Consider the following 8,699-nt stretch of genomic DNA (forward strand, 5'->3'; position numbering starts at 1 on the left):
ACGTGACTACAATGCATAGCAAATAATCTTCTTACAACCATGTAGATTTATATTATACAAATCCATCTTTACTTTTGCTTTACTTATCGAAAAGTAATTACTCCTTTTGATAATTGATCCATCGCCAATTCTTGACTAGCTACACATCTTTTTCAAAAAAACACAAAAAGCTTCGCAAAAACCATATCACAATCACCACGATTTCACGTAGAAAAGTAATCCCCACCGACAAAAAACACAAACTTTTATAAACCACCAAATCCTAACACAATAACTCACCATTAATCCAAAATGATTTTCATCACACTCTCTCTGACTCTCCTCTCTCTCCTCTTCCTCCAAAGCCATGCAATAATCTTCACCATCCAAAACAAGTGCCCCTACACCCTCTGGCCCGCCTCCATCCCGGGCGGGGGGCGCCGCCTCGACTCGGGGCAGGCGTGGACCCTCGCCCTCCCCAACGGGCCCCACCTCGCCAAAATCTGGGCCCGCACCAACTGCACCTTCGACGGCGCCGGCCGGGGCAGCTGCCTGACCGGCGACTGCGGCGGGCAGCTCGACTGCAAGACCCACGGCGCGGCCCCGCACACGGTGGCCGAGTACGGCCTCAACACCTTCAACCACAAGGACTACTACGACATCTCCGTGCTGGAAGGCTTCAACGTGCCCATGGAGTTCCGCCCCAACACCAACGGCTGCACCCGCCCCGTCCGGTGCGCGGCCGACATCGTGGCCCAGTGCACGGTGTTCAAAACGACGCAGTATTGCTGCCACTCGGGGGCGTGCCGCCCGACCGATCTGTCGCGGTATTTCAAGAGCAGGTGCCGTGATGTTTTCACCTACCCGGAGGATGACCCCACCAGCACCTTTGAGTGCCCGCCGGCCACCAGCTATAGCGTCGTCTTTTGCCCTTGAATTTTTTTGTAATTGTTGATGGCATTATTGTTGTTTTTCTTTTTCTTTTGTTTTTGTTTTGTTTTGTGTGTGTTTGGTAATTGGTATGGTTGGTTGATTTTCGTGGAGGGATTTTATTAGTGTAATAAGGTTTTGCACATCACTTATAGCTGATTATGCTATGCGTTGATCAATGGACAATAAAATAAATGTACTGTACATTTGTATCGTCCATGATTAAATGTCTCATATCTTATCGACACGAGTTTTAAAAAATTATTTGACTTTTATAAAGTAAAGTGGGTAGAAAAAGTTAGTGGAATGTGAGTTTATGAGTGTTATTGTTTGTGTGTTGTGATATACTCCCTCCGTCCAAAAAAAATAGAGCAATTTGTATATGACACGAGTTTTAATGTAGAATTGGTAAAGTAAGAGAGAGAAGAGAAAAAAATAAGATGGTACTCTACTGACTAGTAGGCGTGAAAATAACAGGCACGTGATTGTATTCGTGAAAATAGAGGACATGGTATCTCAGAGGCATATGAAAAGTAGACAGTTACTAAAAGAGGAAATTTAGAAAACAAGGCTTATCTGGTGGCTGGTTGGCTTTCTGACAGGTCTGGAAGGTACAACTGAAAAGTGGGAGACAAAAGCAAAAGTAACTTAAAAAGTAAAAGTGGTCCAAGGCTAAAGTTGATTTTGAAGTTTCTTCTTCACCAAGTATTAACAGAAATCATATGAACACAAACTCCATGACTAAACTCAGATTCATAACTTCAAACTCAAGATCCATCAATTAAAATGTTTAACATAAGATGAACAACTGAAATTGTAAATTGCCTCTACTGACTAACATGCAAGGTGGTGATCACAGCACAGAGCAGAAATTTCATGCACGAAAACTCAGACTGAAACATAACTATAAAATTTGATCAACAACCACAGATCTAGCTTACTCGAAAGGAAATACATGCACGCACTCAAAAATTAAAAGCGATAACTAAATCTAACTTCCCTAGGCAGAATGAAGCAAACTTAAACCAAAGAGACATTCAGAACAGAAATTTCGTAACTTAAACGTTTGGATCTTCACGAAGTACTTCAAAAGGCAACAAAGATAAATGTTTGCACGGATCCAATGAAGAAAGCAGGTAAAGATTAAACTAAAAAAAAATAACGATTGTTTTGCAACTCCGGGCGGTGATACTGCTATACTACTGCGACAAACTGGCTGGAACGGTAGAACGATAATTTCTCCGGCAGACTCTTGGACGTCAAGTGACCATAGCTGTGGCGAGGAACGAGAGATTGGATAATGCTGAAGGACTGATCTTCTAGAGAGAATTCTACTAAGTGTGTATGAGAACCGAGAGCTTGCGAACTGAGAACCGAACTCCTTCTCTCTCTCCAAGTGGCTCTTTTTATAGGGAGGCTTGCCCTTGTTTTTTAGGGTAGACTTCCTTCACGATTTGACTTTTCTGCCCTTGTTAATTATCATCCCAGCTATCCTTCTTCTCCATCTCGAGCCTTCTCTTTGGCATGCATCCTGGTCAGTATTGCACCCTTCTAGCCCTTTTTTCACTTGCGTCACCTGAATCGTCTCCTACTGGTTTGGATCCTTTAATCCTGCACACTTAAGAAACTGTTTTGCAGATAATACATGCATTTCACGACATACTGATCAGTAACCAAGGCTTAGAATACGACTTATCAAACTGCTCACACTTACCACATGCTTGTCCTCAAGCGTGAAGACAAACAAAAAGAAATAAGTCGAATTCGAGCCTGGTTACTCCCCCTGACTGACTCTACCTAACTAGACTTAAGACTCTGACGCAAAGAAAAAAAAAACAACGACACAAACACATAACACATATAAATAACTTAAACACATAGAACATGCTATATTTTCAACCATCCCTCCCCTTGAGATTAGGTGCAATCCGGCCTTAGGCAGCCTTGAACTTCCGTCGCCCCACTTTCCCTCCCTAGTCAGTACATCCGCTTGTCAAGATCACCCAATCCTAGGCCAAACACTGGGTTCACTCAGTCACTCATTCCTTACAGGGGATGTTATGACTGTTTTCTCTCAATGCTGAACCACAGATGCTTCGGACTCAGATCTCACGTGCAGCTCCTGAAGGTCTTTAAGGCTTGTACGGGGCTATTGGATTGTAATGTTTGGGGTGGTTGTCTCTAAGGCTCTAAGGTTCAAAAACTAACTACTTATTTCGATGTGGGAGAACTGTGTGCATTTGGGCGAAGGCCATGGCTTCTTCTTCGGCTTGGACAATTTCTGACATTGGCTTCCAACTGGTCAGTAGCTTCCTTGTGGCTTCGCCACCCTTATTCCTTCTTCCTCCTTTCTCTTTTTGCGGTCAAGTATCTGCGACCATTTTCTTCGATTTTATTTTCTGTGGCTTTGCCACCCTTATACCTTCTTATATTTTTGGATCTGGATTTTTTTTTTTCAGATCGATTTTCTCCTTCTTTCTTTGCTTTTCTTTTCTTCAGCTGGTTTCTTTTGTAATGTCCTCCTGGGCAGTTGCCTCCTTGCCTTATGTCTTGCACACACACAGTTCCAGTGGTTGATGGGTTATTTCGGCGTACAGATAAGGTTAGAAAATGGGGTTCTAAGGGTAGTTTTTTTTTTTGGGGGGGGGGGGAGGGGGGGGGGGGTTTCCTACTGCCTTCAGGGTTTGCTTACACGCGGTTACCTTGCCCTAGACATCATGTGGTAGCCACTCTTCTTTTTTCAGTATTTAGTGGAAAGCAGTTCCACTTTGGGCTTCTAACTCAACTTTGGGCTTTCGTGTCTGACCTAAGAGATGGGTTTTTCCTTCATACTTGCATCATCTATACTGACTAGGGGTTACTGGAGAGCGTGGTTTCTATTTTTCAGCATGCCTTATCTCCCTCAATTCCCCTCACCGTCAGTTCGAGGCAGTTGAGTTTTAAGCCCATTCATAAAAAAAACACACATAATTCCTAGACCTAAATAAACCCTAAAAACACTAACATGCACTGACTCAAATAACACATATATACATGTCATATTGGCCATTTGCTCCCCCCTCTCCCTTCACAAGTGTCTGCCCCAGATACGGGCTGTGAAGTGAAAAATGGGAATGGCTAGTATGACATACACACATTTATAACAAACACATACTGTATCTAAAAACTTTTCACACTTAGGCTATGCAATAGGCTAAGTGAGAGAGTTTCAGATATATACAATGAATTAACAAAGCAGAACAGAATATTACAAAACATGCTATATAAACATATAAACACCTCACACTTAAACTATGCAGTAGGCTAAGTGTGAGTTAACATGCTTATGACAGAACACAAAAAACATAAACAAAATACATGCACCGAAGTAGCAAACCCTTTACTTCTCACACTTAGACTATTGGATAGGCTAAGTGTTATGAATGGGGTTTGCTCACATTAAATGCATATAATTCTACTTATGCAGCAGAAGTAACAAAAACAGAAATAAAAGAGAACTAAAGACTAAAAAGAAAACTAACTGGTCAGTTTGGGGGACGGGGGGTCGATCAGACATTCCTCCTGCTCCTCCTTGGCGCAGGGGTCTGTGCAGGTGGTCCCTTTGGTTCCTATTCAGTGGATTCCGGTTGGGTGTTTTCTGCCTCCTCTTGTTCCTCACTTTCTTCTTCATCTGGTTCGGTGGGTTCATCGTTCTGGCCTCCATGGCCACTCGTTCCAGCTCCTGCGCTTTCCTTTCCTCTTGCTAATTCCTTCAGTATGCTCTCCATCACGGTTGTCAGCTTTGCCATCTCTGCCCGTGATTGTCTATTCTCCTCCGCTAGCTCAGTTACTACCCTCTCCAGACTTTCTTGTCTCAGCTTTTGCGCTTGTTCAATTTGCCCAGCTTGCCCCTCTTGGCCCTCTTGTGCCCTTCCACCAGGGGCTTCTCCCATCGGGTAGAACTGGGGTACTTCTTCTCGGTAGTATACCACGTTTGTAAGTAACCTTTTTTTTCTGTAAATATTTGGATCTTAAAACCAAGATGCATGTTAATAGAACCAATGCATTATCTGATGAGTTTTTTAGATAAACCTTGCTTATATTTGTCTCTGTATTCCTTCAATTTAAACCCGGATCAATTCCTAGAAGATCAACTGAGCTCGGTTCCCTACATCGTCATTTCTAAGGAGCTTTGGAGACACATTCTTCAAAAATGAGAGAAGAGGGGAAGAGAAAATGTCCCTGTATATTCTAATGTTTGGTAGTACATAACCACTCAATAGGAATAGTCTGAGCTTAGCTTCATAATTTGAATCAAAATGGTGTTGGGTATTTTTGAATATTTAATCAACTAGTTTATCCAATTTTAGCATGAAATGATTGACATAGTCATTTTTTTTATGGTGATGTTTCAATTATCATTTCTACTAAAATCGTGTAATTCATGCAAACAAAAACTCTATAGGTCAGTAGGAGATGGAGAATATTTTAGACTTAATTCTAGTTATTAGGGACGCTTTTTAAAAAAGTATCCCAAAATTAATTTAGGGATACTTTTAAAAAGCGTCCCAAAAAAATTCACCAATGCTCCCATTTTGTGTCCTTATTTTTGTTTGGCACACCACCGATAAAGACATTTTTTAAAGCGTCGATAATTTATTTAGCAACAAATATTAGTGTCTCTGATTGACTTAAAAAGTGACTTAAAAAGCGTCCTTGTTGGTAATTTTTGTTGTAGTGTGTCTTGGTTTTATTTTGTTTGAGTTTCTTGGTGATGTGTCGTCCTTTTTTATTTTGTTGAATTTTCACTCAACTTTAGTTACTTGGATAGTAGTACTATTTAAATTTTGAATATTATATGGTCACGTTTCTATATATATTTGAGGAAAAGTCACCATAATTTAGTGGCATAAGATAAAATAGGTAGTTGGGCATGCAATTTGAGTTGTAGGATGGATGGACACACGTCACACACCACACACGTAGTCCATCTCGAGAAAAGTCTTGGTCATGAAACTGTAGTACGTATACCTTAGCTTTTGCAGTGGAGAAATTTGTGAAGATTCAAATAAATGTCCATTAATTAAGGATCTTACAGCTAGGGATGTCAATCGGACTAACCCGTTCATGTTCGGGCCAGCCTATTCGGGTCGCTGGACTATTTAGGTGCGGGCCATTCGGGTTATGGATTTTTCGGGTCATAAATTTTCAACCCTAACCCTAACCAGGGACGGATCTAGAAAATGATCATAGAAGGGGCAAAAATACATGGGGGATATTTGAAGTGCTTAAGGAGGGGCATTTAAAGAAGAAACTAATATTAATTTTTTTCTACAATATAATTTATACATATATATGAAATTTTGAGGGAGGGCATTTGCCCCTCCTCCTTGCACACTAGATCCGTTACTAACCCTAACCCGCCGGATTTTGGGCTAACCCATCGGGCTATTCGGGCCTAAAAGCTTTCGAAAATATTCTCTTGTATCAAAATTTTCTTCTATAAAATGATTTTAAATTTTAGATACTTTTTTTCTTTTTAGTTTGGAATCATATAAAATCTTCAAATTATTATAGTTTTCTTCAATAATACTTGAAAAGAAACCTTTCATCCCGATCAACTACAACATAAATAAAAGCTTGTGTTCGTGCCATTATTATGACATTGTTCGTAACTAATTCTTTATGAAAATAAAAAATCATATCTTACAATAATCATTATTAAAATAATAAATATATTGAGATTTTGATGGGTTAGTTCTTAATTTTGTCTTGATTGGCTTTAGTGGTGGTAAAATACTATTGGCAGATGATGAGACGGTGCAATAATGAATAATGAGTTGAGGTGGAACTTGAAAGCTGATATTGTGAAATCGAGTGGAAAAGTGTAGAATGAAAATTGAATAAGACTAATAATTGTGTAGAATGAAGATTGACGATTCAAAAATATAAAAAACTCTTAAAACTTAATATGTTATAATTAAAACTCGCAACCCATCGGACCGACCCGCAACCCGTTCGGGCCAACCCGTTTAACCCGCCAACCCATTCAGGCCAACCCCTTTAGCCCTTTTTGTATTCGGGTAATTAAATTACAGTCCTAACCCGCTCATTTTACCGGGCTATTCGGGCCGACCCACGGATTTCGGATTGAATTGACATCCCTACTTACATCATAGTGATCGTGGGATAAGCATTGACTTCATAATACACATATCTATATTTTTCATAAGTATAATGACACAAATCATATATAAATATAAACTATACGCCTATTCGAACTTGTAAAAAAAAAATACTGTATGAATCATAGTATTTTTTTAAGATTATCAAAGACTTGTTTATGTTAACGTATTTTATACATTGCCCTTTCAGTATTTACAATAACATGTAAAACAGACTATTTAACTTGAAAAAGTATATATATATTTTCATTATTATACATTTCCATTTTTAGTAAAAGTCAACACATTTCTCCACACCTACTTTACTCTCTCTTACTTTTTTCTCTCTTCATCTCTCTACCTTTTCCATTTTTCACTTTATTCTCCATTTACTCAACTCACCTAACACAATTTTTCTTAATCTCCGTGCCGAAAAGAAACGCCTCCATTACTGTGGAACGGAGAGAGTATTACTTCACAATAGAAAATTTTAAAAATATAATGTATATATTCTGATTATCAAGATTGTGATCAGCTCAAAATCATGGTCCACAACTTCGGGTTAGGAACTTAGGATATATGTTCGTATCAAATGAGATTATGTCACGGTACAAGAAAATCATGAACGCATACAATGTCATCAGATTATGATAATCTAAAACAGATCTGATCACCAGTTACGTATCATTAATTAATTGTACAGTAAGACTTAGGAAGCCATCCTAATTATGAACTCGCTTTGAAAACTAATTATAATAAACCTAGAGTAGTAAGAAGATTTTTACTTTTTTGTCATTAATTTGTTGGAAGCCACTATGTATAGTCCCATTGTTTAAAATAGTACTATGAGTTTAGTTCGTTATACAATATAATAGTGAGAAATGATAGAGAATATGGTAAATTGGACTTTGTCTATGATTAAATTAGTTGTAAGGGTGGAGATGGCACTGTGAAAACTGATCGAGTATGACCTTCATTTATTAATTTCACGAGGAAAGTTATTGAGTACGTAGGGATACATAGTTTATGAGGCGGAGGGTGATGCTCAAGGGCAGAAAACGACCCTATAGTTGGTCCCACCGGGGCAGGTGACTGTATGCATCGGGGCACCTCTGCTTGAAAAAGCTCGAGAGCTCGGTGGGCCCGCAAGGGCCAGTGTTGCAGCAGTACTCGTTGCTCTTGTACACCGTGCATGGATTGTTGCACCCTCCCTGCGTGCACTGCCCGTTGTGAACCGAATCCCGCGGCTGCAACTGCCAGAGTTAGGGCTGAACTCCATGGGCACGTTGAATCCGTCGATCACTGAGATGTCGAAGAAATCCAGGTTGTTGAACTGGTTCAGTGCGTACTCTGCTAGTGTGTTTGGGGGCGACCCGTAGCCGGTGCACACCAGCTGCCCGTTGCAGTCACCGGTCTGGCACCGGCTCCGTCGAAGGAGCATCCGGTCCTCGCCCATATTCTGGCTCCCGCTGTTGAGCTGGCGGCCGCCGCCTGGGGAGGCGGCAGCCCAGACAGTGTAGGGGCAGTTGTTGCGGACGGTGAAGGTGGCGGCGTTGGCGAGAGAGGAGGAGAGGGCAATCAGGAGGAAGATGAAGAGGGACCTCATTTACGTTGCTATGTTTTTGGTGGTAGCTTGGTTGAGTACTT

At 40.6% G+C, this 8,699-nt stretch overlaps 2 pseudogenes; one reads left to right on the top strand and one right to left on the bottom strand.

The window, feature by feature from the left end:
- The first annotated feature begins 268 nt into the window (after positions 1-268).
- On the top strand, positions 269-1,126 carry LOC125219784 (protein P21 pseudogene; annotated as a pseudogene).
- A 6,868-nt stretch (positions 1,127-7,994) lies between these two features.
- On the bottom strand, positions 7,995-8,699 carry LOC125223538 (thaumatin-like protein pseudogene; annotated as a pseudogene).

Source organism: Salvia hispanica, chromosome 1, assembly GCF_029641045.1.
Source record: "Salvia hispanica isolate PSC_SH4W2 chromosome 1, Shi_PSC_v1, whole genome shotgun sequence".
In the NCBI taxonomy this organism is placed as follows: Eukaryota; Viridiplantae; Streptophyta; class Magnoliopsida; order Lamiales; family Lamiaceae; genus Salvia; species Salvia hispanica.